We start from the raw sequence: 14,015 nt of genomic DNA, 5'->3' as shown, positions 1-14,015 counted from the left end.
CTGCTTGTAACATTTATTCTCAGAGTGGAAAGTGGAGGTAACCATCTGTAGCAATTTCCAAGGAGAATAAAGTATCAAGACAGTGTTCACTGTATCGTCAGTTTCCTGCTTGGTACATAGTAGGCGCTCAGTAGATGTCTGAGAATGACCAGGGATTGAAGAATGAGAAGATGGCTTAAGAAGACTCTTTTAATGTTGGTGTTGTATGATCCTGTGACTAAGCCATATCTCTTATAATAGCGATGTGTTGGTCTCTTAGCCCCTTTAATAGCAATTCAGTGAACTTCCTTTATATGCTGGACCTTCCTAGAAACACTCCTATATTCTTGGTGTAGGAAGGACAAGCAATTTTCAGCTGCTCAGTTGATGATCTGAACATTCTTGGGGCTGATCTCACTGTCCTTGTTTTCACAGTCTCGGTTCCTTGCAGTCAGGGTTTCTTCCTCGTCTCTTGGGACCATCCATACTGTACTGCTTCCTCATGGGCTTTAATTTCAATCTGAGGCTATTAAAATTTTTATTCTTTTGTATTTGAATACTCCACTTACCCTTTGAGCTTTCATTCAGTATGTTATGTTGTATTTGTGTTTCACGTTTCAGCTTTTCTAAAAAAAATTCTTATTTTAGATTGGAGTATAGTTGACTGAAATGTTGTGTTAGTTTCAGGTGTGCAGCAAAGTGATTTAGATATACATATACATATATCCACTCTTTTTCAGATTCTTTTCCCATATAGGTCATTACAGAGTACTGAGTAGAGTTCCCTGTGCTCCACAGTAGGTCCTTGTTGTTCATCTGTTTTATATAGAGTAGTGTGTATACGTTCATCCCAAACTCCTAATCTATCCTCCCGCACCTTTAGGTTCCACCTTATATGCCACTGCTTTAGCACGCTTTTCCATCTGCCTGACGCTTCCTTTTAGGTTGTCCTCCGGTGGGCTTATTCCTGTCTCAGCTCCTATCACTCAATCTTTACTATCTTTAGCTCTTAAACAAGTGTCTTTTGAGTGTCTGCGATGTGCCAGGTATTGTTCTCGGCCTTTGGGATGGGAAGGTGAGTAACACGGGCAGAATCCCTTCTAGAGGTTCCTTCTGGTGCGAGAGGAAGACAATACACAAAGCTACTGCCTCCACAACACACGCACACGAGGGAGAAAGTAGAAAAAGTACATCTTTGGAGAGTGGCAGCTGCTCTGGATGAAGTCACGCAAGATGAAGGGAACAGAGAGGGAGGAAGGAGGGTGTGTTTGGACGTGGCGGGCAGGGAGGGCGTCCCACTTGGCTGGAGACGGAGTGACGAAAGGGACGCAGTACCAAAACCACAGGTGAGCATTGCCAGGCAGGGAGAACGGGAAGCCTGAGAGGCCTGAGTCAGGACCCACCCGGCCTTTAACGGAGGGGCCTCAGGGCAGCCTGTGTGGCTGAAGGGGACCCGGTGAGGGACCAGGAGACCCAGCTGGGAGGTTGCCCAGGGGTCCCGTCGTGGAGGACAGCTTCGCGGCTCAGGATAAGGAGTTTGGATGATCTCCTAAGAGCGGTGAGAAACCACCGGCGGGTTTTCAGGGGAATAAAATGATCTGATTCGTGTTTAAAAGAATCACCCGCTTCCGTGTGGAAAAGAGACAGGGCACCTAGGAAGCCGCCGAGTGACCAGCAGGAGAAGGCGTGGACTTGAACGTGGTCGGGGTGGCCGCAGTGGCCTGGGGTCCCCTCAGCACCGCCGTGGCCGCGATGCTGCCTCACGCATCCCTCCTGCTTGTCCCCTCTCTTCCCATTGCTCCCCTTTCTCCAGCATCTTCTCCCCAACATCAGTCCACGAGGATGCCCGAGCCCTCTCCCCCCCATCTTCGCCTGGGGATATTCCCTCCACCTTCGCGTGTGGCCTGGCTCGGCCCCCACACCTCTGCACGTGAACACGAGCCACGGTCGTCGGTGCCCTACCTTACGGACAGCCTTTCGAGGTTCATGCCGTTGCGCACGCCAGCCTCGGCCCTTCCGCTTGCTGTCCCGGAGACACACCTCACACCACGTGTTGTCATTACTACTTTCTAATATTCCTAGTACATTGACATTTCCGGAAGAACAGACCTGGGTGCACTTTCTTCAGTGTTGTAGTCTCAGCGCCTACAGTATTATTTGGATGTGTTAGGTATCGAATGGATAAATGAATGCGTTTTCCAGGTTGGAGGTGAAACAGAAGAGTCCTTTTCAAAATTCAGCACCAGTGAACAGTGTTTAACTGAGTACATACTTTACATAAGAACTGAACCAGGAACCAGAAACACACACATGCGTGCCATCCCCCCTTGAAAGGATGAATCCTTGTGACATGCGTACGGCCCTATGGACTCCTAACTGTATATTTTTAAATAGCCCTCATTAAGCTGATTTTCATTTTTTGGTTTCCCACTAGGCTGAAGCCCCTTGAGGGCTGGGTCTGGGCCACGTTCATCGCTATTGTCTGCACACCTGTTATTAGCACACTTAGCAACTTGTTCCGTCGATCGGCAATTGTAATCATCCCTGTGCTGGGACCATGAAGACGTGTGTGTGTGTGGGTGTGTGTGTGGGTGTGTGTGTGTGTGAAGAGAGTTGATCAGGAGGGAAGAATTTTGAGGTGACAACTTATGTATCAGAGAAAAATTAGAAATATTAACGACGGAAACTCAAATCAGTAGAAATAGTTATCTGTATTTCTTTTAATAAAAGAGTTTCCTAACAGGCTTATAAGTTATATATATATGTTATATATATACTTGTATATATATGTTTTATATATATATATATATATTATATATATATATATATACTTATATACACACTTATAAGTAGGTTGAGAATGTTTTTCTTAAGTTTTTTTATGAAAAGCTTCCAAAAATGAGTCATGAAAAGAGAAACACCTTGAACTAGGGTGCAGGAGAACTGTTGGTGAAAAGCTGTAAGACGTTGGCAGGTGTTTGCTTCTTTGGAAATCACTCCTCTTTTATAGAATGGAGGGTTGAACTAGATGGGTTCTACTATTGCACGGTCTTTGATCGGAGACGTAAGATTACTCAGTTCAGAAGGTCAATTTAAATTAAAAAATTCAGGCATCACCCCAGAAACCTTTCTGTCCCTCAACTTGGTCACCAAGGGAAAAACCCTCTAGATGAGTGTTTGTCTTTTTCTTTCCTTCATTCCTCCTTTCCTCCCCTGCCCCTGCTTCTTTCTGGAAGTTCCTAGCTACCCACCAAATTCTCCAGACATCTGGCACCACATTCTCCTAACTCCCAAACATGCCCCATCCTGTTTATTGTGGGAAGCTCACCACGGTTCTCGGTATTTGGGAGGTTAGGGTTTGAGGTTAGGGTTTGATATTCTCCGATTGTCTGTTGCTCTGAAAACCTGGTCGTGGGTGACTGGATTCCTGGTCGTCACTCCTTCCCTCCAGCCATCTTGTGTAGAGAAATTTAACTTTTAATCTCCAGGCTCTGGGCTCCAACATCCTTGGCACAAAAGACAGGATTCATTGTACTTTCCCCCAAAACAGAAGAACCATCTACCAGGCCATAGGCTTTTTGGACCAGAAAAATATAGAAAAAGGTTTACAGTGCCAGTTTTCATTTAAGTTGGGGCAGAGAAAATTCTTAGGCAGACCTTCTCTTCACCCATAGGACGAACTACAGGGCTCTGTGTGTGTGGGTGTGTGTGTGTGTGTGTGTGTGTGTGTAAGACTGTGAGTTTTCCCTTCCTTTTAAGGTTTTCAACAGCAGAATTTATATACTCTCAAAATACAAACACTTTCTCAGATCATGTGATTTTTCTTTTAACTGGAGAAGTCTGCTGATTTAAGCTAAGTTCTAAATTATCTTGGAACTGAAGACATTTTTCTCGAGGTAGGGGCAGAAGTTTGGGGAGAGTGTAGAATTTGGAGCCAACTCTTCTGCATTCACAGCCTCGTCTACCACTTTCCGTTCTTCAGTCTGTGGCCTCAGTGGTTTCCATCTGTAGAGATGATGGCAGTGTCCACCTCACAGAATTGTTACAGGGACTAAACAAGACAAGGCTTAGGCAGTGGCCTGTCTGCGCATGTGAGGTACCGCTTAGCTGTATTAAAAAATCAAGACAGGGAAGTTGACCCCAGGCTTATACGTTAATAAGAATAGTTCTGTTTTTAGAGAGCTAAGATATGTTGAAATTCCAATTAAGTGTCTTGCCGGTTGTAGAGACGTGGATAGACCTAGAGACTGTTATACAGAGTGAAATAAGTCAGAAAGAGAAAAGCAACTATCGTATAGTAACGCATATATATGGAACATAGAAAAATGGTACAGATGATCTTATTTGCAGGGCAGGAATAGAGACACAGACGTAGACAACAAATGTATGGATACCAAGGGGGAGGGGGTGGGTGGGAGGAATTGGGAGACTAGGATTGACCCATATACATTATTGATACTATGCGTAAAATAGACAACTGATGGGAACGCACTGTATAGCACAGGGAGCTCTACCTAATGCACGGTGGTAATCTAAATGGGAGGGAAGTCCAAAAGGGAGGAGATAAACGTCTGTGTACGGCTGAGTCATTCCATTGTGCAGTGGAGGCTGACACAACATTGTAAAGCAACCACACTCCAATAAAAATTAACAAAAAAAATGCATAAAAAAAGGTTCATGCCGGTAACTCGGTCCAAATTAATACCGTCCTGTTGTTATTCGAATGACTGTGGAGATCACGGCTGACAGCCGGCCTCGGGTGCCGGTGGCATCTGTGTGCCCTTAACCGGGGGGCTGGGACGCATCCCGGGGGCCTTCTCCCTGGTCCTCAGCCTCGTCTCCATGCTCTTTGCTCCCACCAGAGGACAGAGCCCAGGTGGGCAGCCGGCTGAGGGCCATGCCTGGTCTGATCCGTGGAACCTGAGGGTCGGGCAGGTGCAGAGGAACAGACCAAGATGCTGTGAGGACGTGGGCCCAGGCCGTCCTCTGGGCTGAACGGTTTCCTTCTCTGGAATCGCTCCGTTTTCAGTCGGGAGTTTCAGACAATTTTCCGTAAGTGCTTTGGTCTGCTCCACTTTCTATCCTGGTAAATTTTCCACTCAGATGGAGATTATGAAATTTGGGGGCCATTTAGGAAGGTTAGGGATTACCTGCATGTAGGAAAAGGTACATGTACTTTTCAGTAATGAATTTTTAGTTTTCCTTTTTTAGTTTGTAAGGAGATTAGTGAGAAAATATGATTTGGGAAGCCAGCCTGCCTTAAAAGAGAATGGTTTGCTTAACTTTTCTCAGATGTCCTGATACGAACAAGTTTTGAATGGTGTACTTTATATTTCTGCATTTGCATACTCGTATAAATCAGATTGAAAGCACATTTGAAAACAAGTGAATGTCTTTCTAGGCCTGAAAAGAGGGTACTTAGTACATAGCACTGGAAATATGTCCATATTTAGTAAGTCATATTGTAGAATCACTTTCCTTCTTTGGCAGAATCTTTATTATCCTACAACCTAATATAATACTAGAAACCATTACAAGCTATACATTCAAAGAAAGTTCTTTTAGGAAATTTGGTAATATCTTTTTTGATAACTTCATGAATTTCACTTCTTAAGGATGTTCGGTATAACAATTAGTAAAAATACTCCGTACCTATCTAAGGGACGTGGTCTTATAGATACAACCTTTTCAATGCCTGTTTTTTCTCCTTTATTATTCCTAAATGGAGTATATACTCTGTTTAACTCCATATACGTAGCTTATCTTCAGTATTCAAATCATTATGATTTCTTAGAGTAAATTCCCCAAGAATACTTATTTCTAAGGAGAAACAATAGTTTAAGAATAAGCAAATTTTAAAAGTGCCCGTTTAAAAAAAAAAAAACAAAGAAAAAAATGCCCGTAAGACAAAAAAACAATGAAATGTCTTCAATTATGAGTTAAAGATGATGTGGTAGAAGTGATTTACTGTGCAATGTCAAGTTTGTAAAGAGATCACTATCGAAAACTAAATGCACTTAAGCATACATTTAAAACTTAAAAAGCGTTTTTTCTCACTAATGGAATTTAATTAGATTTGAAACAAAACTCTTTTGAACATTGGAAGAGAGGAGTGGTTTTAAGTATGGATCTACTTGAGAAAGGAACGAAAACAAAATAAAGCATTATTTACCATTCATGCAGAATTATTTTTTAACATTCTGAAAGCTTGAAAACTAAAAACCCCACATAGGCAAAATATTCCATTGAATATAACTCATGTAAATCAGATAAGTTACAGCTGGATTAACTTAATTTGTTAAAGATTTTGCAAAATAAGCATTTTAGAGCTTCTATTTTACAACCCCATTCAGGAAATTCTCTTTTTTTTAATATCTACTATTTTAATATGTAAGTGAAAATCAGACTCAAGGCTTAAGTAGAACTTTTTACCTTACATTTCTTTTTAAATGTTTAAAAATTTTTTAATTTTTAATTTTAAAAAATTTTTGTCAGAGTATAGTTGCTTACATTGACATTTTAGCATAGTTGGTATACAAGTGTGACAGCACTAAAGTGATTGAAAAGTGCTCTTCAAATTATGTTTACAGGAACCTTTACTACAGTGCTTGTGTTTTACCATTGAATTACACACTTCGTATGGGTGAATTATGTGGTTGTGAATTATATCTCAATAAAGTAAACTATTGACCCACGGGATCTAGGTGGCCCGGTTCTTAGCTGAAGGATGGAAATGTTTGCATGTATAGCTATGTGCCAGTGATGCCCAGGGTGTGTAAGAAATCTTCCAGGATCTCTACTCTTTGAAGAGAATGGCGACACAGGGAACTGGCTGTTGAAAGGCAGACTTTTTTTAACCTGAACTTTGCATTTGGGTCTTTCTGCTAATGGGTCGTGGGCATCAACTTCCCAGCTGGAAGCCTCTGTCCAGAACGTGAGGATGGGTGTGGACTGTGTCTCAAAAGACTGTAATTGGAGAAACGAAGGGGAAAGCATCTGTTAAAATTTTAAATCCCTCCAGCTTTTTGTGCAGCATTCTTTTTATTTTATAACCTGTAATTAAAAAAATATATATATGTGTGGGACTTCCCTGGTGACACAGTGGCTAAGAATCCGTCTGCCAATGCAGGGAACACGGGTTCGAACCCTGGTCCAGGAAGATCCCACATGCCACAGAGCAATTAAGTCCGTGCGCCACAACTACTGAGCCCGCGCGCCACAACTACTGAGCCCACGAGCCACAACTACTGAGCCCGTGCACCTAGAGCCCGTGCTCCACAGTTACTGAGCCTGCACTCTAGAGCCTGTGAGCAACAACTACTGAGCCCACGTGCCACAACTACTGAATCCTGTGCGCCTAGAGCCCGTGCTCTGCAACAAGGGAAGCCACTGCAATGAGAAGCCCGTGCACCGCAATGAAGGACAGCCCCCGCTCACTGCAACTAGAGAAAGCCCGTGTGCAGCAACAAAGACCCAATGTGACCAAAAAATAAAGTAATTAAAAAAAAAGATTAAAAAATATATATATGTGTGGACTATGTGACATCCTACTGACTACCTGCAAAGTAGACAAAAATGTAAATGTGTATATAATATTGACAGTGTACTTACATACTTCCTGAGTTTGCCTCTTTTTCTCTCCTTAAGATTATGATCGATTCATTTCGTTAAAATTGTGAAATCTCATTAAAGTTGACAAATGAGGCCAGTGCTGTTGATGATCCGAATTTAGGGATAGATTCTGGCTTTGCCTTCCGTATCCTCACCTGCCAGAAAGAAGGAAGGAGGGAAGGAGGGAGAGAGAAGGGGGCAGAGGGAGGGAGAGAGAGGAATTTTCTAAGGACATTTGCCTTGAGTGCAATAAGGACTTATGAATCATTAGAGGCCATGATCAACAGACATGTGAGCTTTGAATATCTACCATGGCACAGGGACTGAGTTCTTTTTTAAAAAATTTATTTTATTGAAGCATAGTTGATTTAGAATGTTGTATTAATTTCTGCTCTAGTGATTCAGTTATACATATGCACATATATTCTTTTTCATATTCTTTTCCGTGATGGTTTATCACAGGACATTGAATGTAGTTCCCTGTGCTATACAGTAGGACCTTGTTGTTTATCCATTCTCTATATAATAGTTGGCACCTGCTAATCCCAAACTCCCACTCCATCCTTCCCCCACCCCACCTTGGAGACCACATGTCTGTTCTCTATGTCTGTGAGTCTGTTTATGTTTTGCAGATATGTTCATCTGCCTCATATTTTAGATTCCACATATAAGTGATATCATATGGTATTTGTCTTTCTCTTTCTGACTGACTTTGCTTAGTGTGATCATCTCTAGGTCCATCCACGTAGCTGCAGATGGCTTTAATACATTCTTTGTATGGCTGAGTAATATTCCATTGTATCTATCCACCACATCTTCTTTATCCATTCCTCTGTCAATGGACATTTAGGTTGTTTCCATGTCTTGGCTGTTTGTGAACAGTGCAGCTATGAACATTGGGGTGCATGTATCGTTTCAAGTTAGAGTGTTCTCTAGATATATGCTCAGAAATGCGATTGCTGGATCACATGGTAGCTCTATTTTTAGTTTTTAAGGACCCTCCATACTGTTCTCCATAGTGGCTGCCCCAATTTACATTCTCACCAACAGTGCAGGAGGGTTCCCTTTTCTCCGCACCACGGAACTGAGTTCTTACATGTAGCACACTCAGTGTCTACAAACCCGGAATGCCTGGCCTCAAGGAGTTTGCCAGCTCATTCCTCAGGTGGCGACCTCAGCCAAACGGAATACATGCAGAGTCCAGCTCTTTTAATGTTGATGAATACTTAAGGCTTCCCTTGTTCAATGCCCGGTTTTCATTCCAGCTTGCTGAGAATTAGATACCCCGTTCTTGTCCTAGAATCCCTTTTCCTAACCGCCAGAAAAAAATCAGTTTCTAAGTTTAAACTAAATTCACTCTCTGCCTCCTTTGTTGTTGTTGTTTTTTTTTTTTTTTTTTTGTCTAAACCCTAACAAAACTCTACTTATTCCCTCAAATCCAGACTCTGGCCCCTCTTTTTTCATATCAAAATCTTGATCCAAAACTAATTTCTGCCAAAGAATATAGATATTTGTTGTCCAGCTATAATTAATTCTCCAGTCATCATACTATTGTATATAAATCATAAACACATCTACCCATAGGAAATATAGCTTTTCCTTACCAGTAATTATGTGGACTTATTTTCAAATACGTCCTCTATCTTAACACCCCCTGTTATTCAGCTGTCTGTTGGGATAATTATACGTGTGTTGTGCTTAAGGGATTAATTCTGGCATCAGACAGAATTGGATTCATTTCTTATCTCTACCGCTTTCTGGCTGTTAGGGACTGAATGTTTGTGTCCCCAGAATTCATATGTTGAAGTCCTAACCCCCAGTGTGATGGTATTAGGAGGTGGTATAATGCTGGTGGGAAAGTGAAATGCTACAGTCACTCAGGGAAATAGTTTGGCAGTTTCTTATAAAAATAAACGTGGTCTTACTGAATGATCTAGAATTGCACTCTTGGCCATTTATTCCAGATTATGAAAGCTATGTTCTCACACACACAAACTCTATATATGAATTTTCATAGCAGCTTTGTTTGCAAGAGCCACAAACTGGAAACAACCTTAAGTGTCTTTCGACCAGTGAACGGTTAAAAAAAATTGGTGCATCTGTGCCGTGGAATATTGCTCAGCAATAAAAAGTTGTGTAGATATACCACGTTGGGTTTAACCACTCATCAGTTGATGGACAATTGGATTATTTCCAACTTTTAGTTATTATGAATAAAGCTGCCATACTTGTCTGATTATTACTTAAGGCTGTTGGAACTATAATTTCAAGCATAGGTCCAATTAAATGGATGGTAGGTTTAGGTAGCCAGAAATTGACACAAAGTTACTAGATGGAAAGAACTTTTCCTGAAACAGAATTAGGATATCATTACAGTACTACTAAATTTTGTTATTTTGTTTACTGTTCTTGTGCTGACAATTTCCCAGTGCCAATTAAGTTTTGTGCTTTTTATTACTTAAAATAAGAAAAAATGTCATACCTCTTGTGCTTCTAAATAAAGGTTTTTCTCTTGTGCTGGTTAGGAGCCGGCATCATTTATTTAGATATTTTAATTCTAAATTGGCATTTCTGGGTTGAAATAATTATTTTTAAATGAATGAAGAGTATTAAGAGAGTTAGATTGTTTAGTAAATTGCCTTTAATGAAATGTTATATATTTCACCAACTGTTCTAGGTAATTAGAATAGTGTTGTCATGATAAGGCACTATAAATCTCTTAATTTTTTATTATTGATCAGTCAATATTTTCTTATTCCCTTAAAGCTAAGCTTTATTTTGTGAAAAGAGATACAAGAAATGAAGTCTTCAGACACTGAGATTAATTAAAAGATGCAAAGGAAGAAGAAGAAAGACTTCATTTCATCCGTTGTAGAGTACCAGATCTCTAGACTTTTATGTTCCATTTCTTGGTGCGAATTCCAGAAGTCATCGTTAGGCATGCTTGGATTTTCTTTTGTTTGCGTTTTTGACTTACATTTTATATTACATAACTTCACTCAAATACAAGCAAATGTATAGTTTATGATTAGAATTAGGTGTTAGGTTAAGAAAATCTGGTGAAAAAATCAGGATGTGTAAAAAGATAGAATAGTTTTATTTTTCACATTACCAAATTATTAAAGACAGGTGTTAACTTAAATCAGGCATTTCTTAGTCTCTTAAAAAGTCTCTTTAAAAATTATTGTTAATCTCTTTTTGACCCATTTTTATTTTTAAGTCTTTGTGGTAGTAAATTCTCCATGTAAGATGGATCCTGGGCTCCAAATACGCCTGTGCTCTGAGCAACGTAAATGCAAGTAATAAACAACATGACTGTCATTACAAAAGTGCATTTTTCATGACAGTAAAGATGTAATTTCTATCATGAAACATATTTGGCTACATCTGCATCATTTTATTGACTCACGTGTAGCGGATGGGACAGAATTGATACCCAGCCCTCTTAGTCTGCTCAGGCTGCCACAACAAAGTTCCACAGACTGGGGGAGCTTAAACAACACAACAGGAGTTTGTTTCTCATAGTTCTGGAGGCTGGATGTCCAAGATCAAGGTGCCTGTAGATTTAATCCTGGGTGAGAACTCTCTACCTGGCTTGCAGACACCTGCCTTCTCACTGTGTCCTCACGTGGCCAAGAAAGCGCTAAGAACACCAATCCCGTCATGGGGTCATATAAGCCTCATCACCTCCTGAACGCCCCACCTCCAGTTACCATTGCATTGGGGTCAAGGCTTCAACACAAGAATCTTGGAGGGGACACAATTCAGTCCATAGCACCAGCTCAAACCAGGCTTCCTGTTTCCAGACGGGTCTCTTTGGAAGTGATTATAAAATTAAAGCATGTTAGAAATTATCCTAGAAATTAAAGGAAAAGCATGATTAACTTTTAAAAGTCCTATTTTGCATACAACTCTTTTGTAATATGACTGCTACCCAAAATAAACCTTATCAAATTGCGATGATATATAAATTCAGGAATATCTTTGATATCTTTTGTAACATGAAGAAAACATCAATAATTAAATGCCTTGTAGTAAGATCATCGCTGTACAGTTTTTAAGGAAATCCAGGTGAGTTTGATTGTGTTTCTTTGTCAAAGCATTTACTTTCTTTCCCCTCACTGGTTTACCTAAAAATCCTATCTGCCTCAAATAAAATATAGTTTCTAATACGGTATATTTTGGCCAACCTGGTGAGATTATTGGCAGAGATGCCAGAAGCAAACTAGACATATGGGAAACTTACTATATAACCCAGAGCCTCAGTCAGTTATACTTGGTTGAAGAAAAAACGCTTCTTCACATATTGCCCCACAAATTTGAGACAGTTTATGATAAATGGCAGAGACAATGACTGCTTTGAACGTTTGGAGAATGTCAGGAGCCATTTGTAAGGTCCACACGCGTCATGGCATAGCTATGATGATGGATTTGGGGATGCACTACCCCTCTGTATTTTCAAGGGAGGGAATAAATACAGGCAACAAAGTGCGAAAGTGTTCATCTGAAGTCTACAGCCTGGTACATTTTTACATGTATGTACCCAGTCAGTCAGAACTTATCCCTGCTGTAACCACTCTTTTGACTTTTATCATCATTGCTTTTTTTTCCCTTGAACTTCATTACAAATGGAAACATTTTATTAATACACTATTTAAATGTCAGTAAAGTACCCTTTAGTACTTCAACTTTTAAATTATTGAGTTACACTGAATTGCCGATATCTCCAAAAACTTACCTTAAGTTATATACACGTATTATGTGTATACACAAAAGTAATCATGGAAGAGTTATATAAGTATGCCTTAATAAATTTTGCTTTATGTTAGCAAAATTTCAGGAAGTTGGAGAGGTTTTTATGCCTCTAATCATTAGCATCTTAAATATTTCCCCTTTTTTGAGTATTATATTTGATGAGATCTTTAAATTTATAGGTTTCCTATGTTCTTATGGAAATGTATTTGTATCCGTTTTAATATTTGATTTTTGTTTGGTAGATACCATCATCACTAATTAAAGTAAAAGTCATTGATGCTAGAATTTTGAATTAATTTTTATGTAGTTGTTTATATTATTAATATTCTCTTCATGGAATAGCTTTGGATGGAATTTATTTAAATTGCATGAGATTCATCATTTTTTCTAAAGTTTTTAATGCAAGTTGTTTCTCCTTTTAGAATGAAGCTTTCTACCAGGTTTTTGGGTATAGATTAAATAGTGGACAATATTGAAGGTTTTGGTATTCACTGTTTTTGTTTTTTTTTTAATTAAAAAGCATAGTCTCCAATAGATTAGAATTGCCTGAAGTAGAAATGACTTTAAAAAATAACCTAATGTTTTAACTAATATCCACATGTCTATACTGATCTAAATAAATTATTGAATAAATAAATGAGGAGTATAGACAAATTTTCCCATGCAGATGAAACCAAAAAACTTATGTAGCTACTTTGCCCTCAAAGAGGTAGAACATAACTCCCCACCGCTTAAGTGTGAGCTCTGCATTATGATTTCCTTCCAAAGAATACAGTAAAACGGGGGAAAGAGTAGTTTTATAGTGGAGGAACTTGACAGATACTATGTCAGCCAGGTGATCAAGGTTAATATCAGCAGCCATACATCATGTTGATAGTATACACCTTTGATAGGATGTGCTAAGGATGGCTGTTTCCTCTGGTCTCACTCCTAATAATCCGTAACCTCAGTCTAATCATGAGGAAAACATCAGTCAAATCTCAGTTAAGGGCCATTCAACGAAATGCCTGACTGGTATGCCTCAAAGCTGTTTAAGGTCAGCCAAAAAAAAGGAATGTCTGAGAAGTTGTCACAGTAAAGGGAACCCTAAGGTAATTCAATAACCACATGTAAATGTGATGTCCTGGAACAGAAAAGGGACTGTAGGCAAAAACTAAGGAAGCGTGAATAAATTTTTGACCTTTGTCAATGACAGTGTATCAATATTGGTTGTTTAATTAGGACAAATGTACCATAGGAACGTTAAAATGTTAATGATGGGGAACAAGGTTTAGGGTTAATGGGTACTCTGTACTATCTTCACAATTTTTCTGTAAATCCCAAGCTTTTCTAAAATAAAAAGTTGATTTAAAAACTACATGTCATTACATGTAATTGAGGGAAAAAAGTCCCAGTTGCCAAATGCCACAGAGCTACAAATAAAGTCCATTGTGTACACCCCTTTCCTCACCTTGAGACGCCCTGAGACAACGCAGAGGGGTAGCCAGAAACCAAGTCTGCAAAGAGGAAATTATAAGAGCTTTATGAATCCCAAGTCTATTTCCACTTTAATTATATCCCCAAACTTCAAAGAGAAACCTTTGTCCATGCTCAGAATTTCTTCAAAGTACATCATAAATCTTTTTTTTTTTTTTTTGGAAACTGTCCCCCTAAGCTACCTTCCAAGAATT

At 39.6% G+C, this 14,015-nt stretch overlaps 1 protein-coding gene and 1 long non-coding RNA gene across 4 annotated transcripts in view; both read left to right on the top strand.

Moving 5' to 3' along the window:
• Positions 1-14,015, top strand: part of PDGFC (platelet derived growth factor C) — a 219,344-nt gene that overhangs the window by 58,017 nt on the left and 147,312 nt on the right. Inside the window, exon 1 of one of the 3 annotated variants that reach the window (XM_059922335.1) lies at positions 4,952-5,031. The exons of the other annotated variants lie outside the window; for them this stretch is intronic. The gene's annotated coding sequence lies outside the window, so the exon portion shown is untranslated. Of the gene's footprint in view, positions 1-4,951; positions 5,032-14,015 lie in introns of those variants that run through there. 3 annotated transcript variants of the gene reach the window in all.
• LOC132365720 (uncharacterized) overlaps positions 1-14,015 on the top strand; it is a 117,305-nt gene that overhangs the window by 57,552 nt on the left and 45,738 nt on the right. The window lies entirely within an intron of this gene.

This window comes from Balaenoptera ricei, chromosome 5 (genome assembly GCF_028023285.1).
Source record: "Balaenoptera ricei isolate mBalRic1 chromosome 5, mBalRic1.hap2, whole genome shotgun sequence".
NCBI lineage: Eukaryota > Metazoa > Chordata > Mammalia > Artiodactyla > Balaenopteridae > Balaenoptera > Balaenoptera ricei.
Note: the sequence above shows the minus strand (reverse complement) of the source record. Positions and strands in the feature narration are given on the sequence as shown.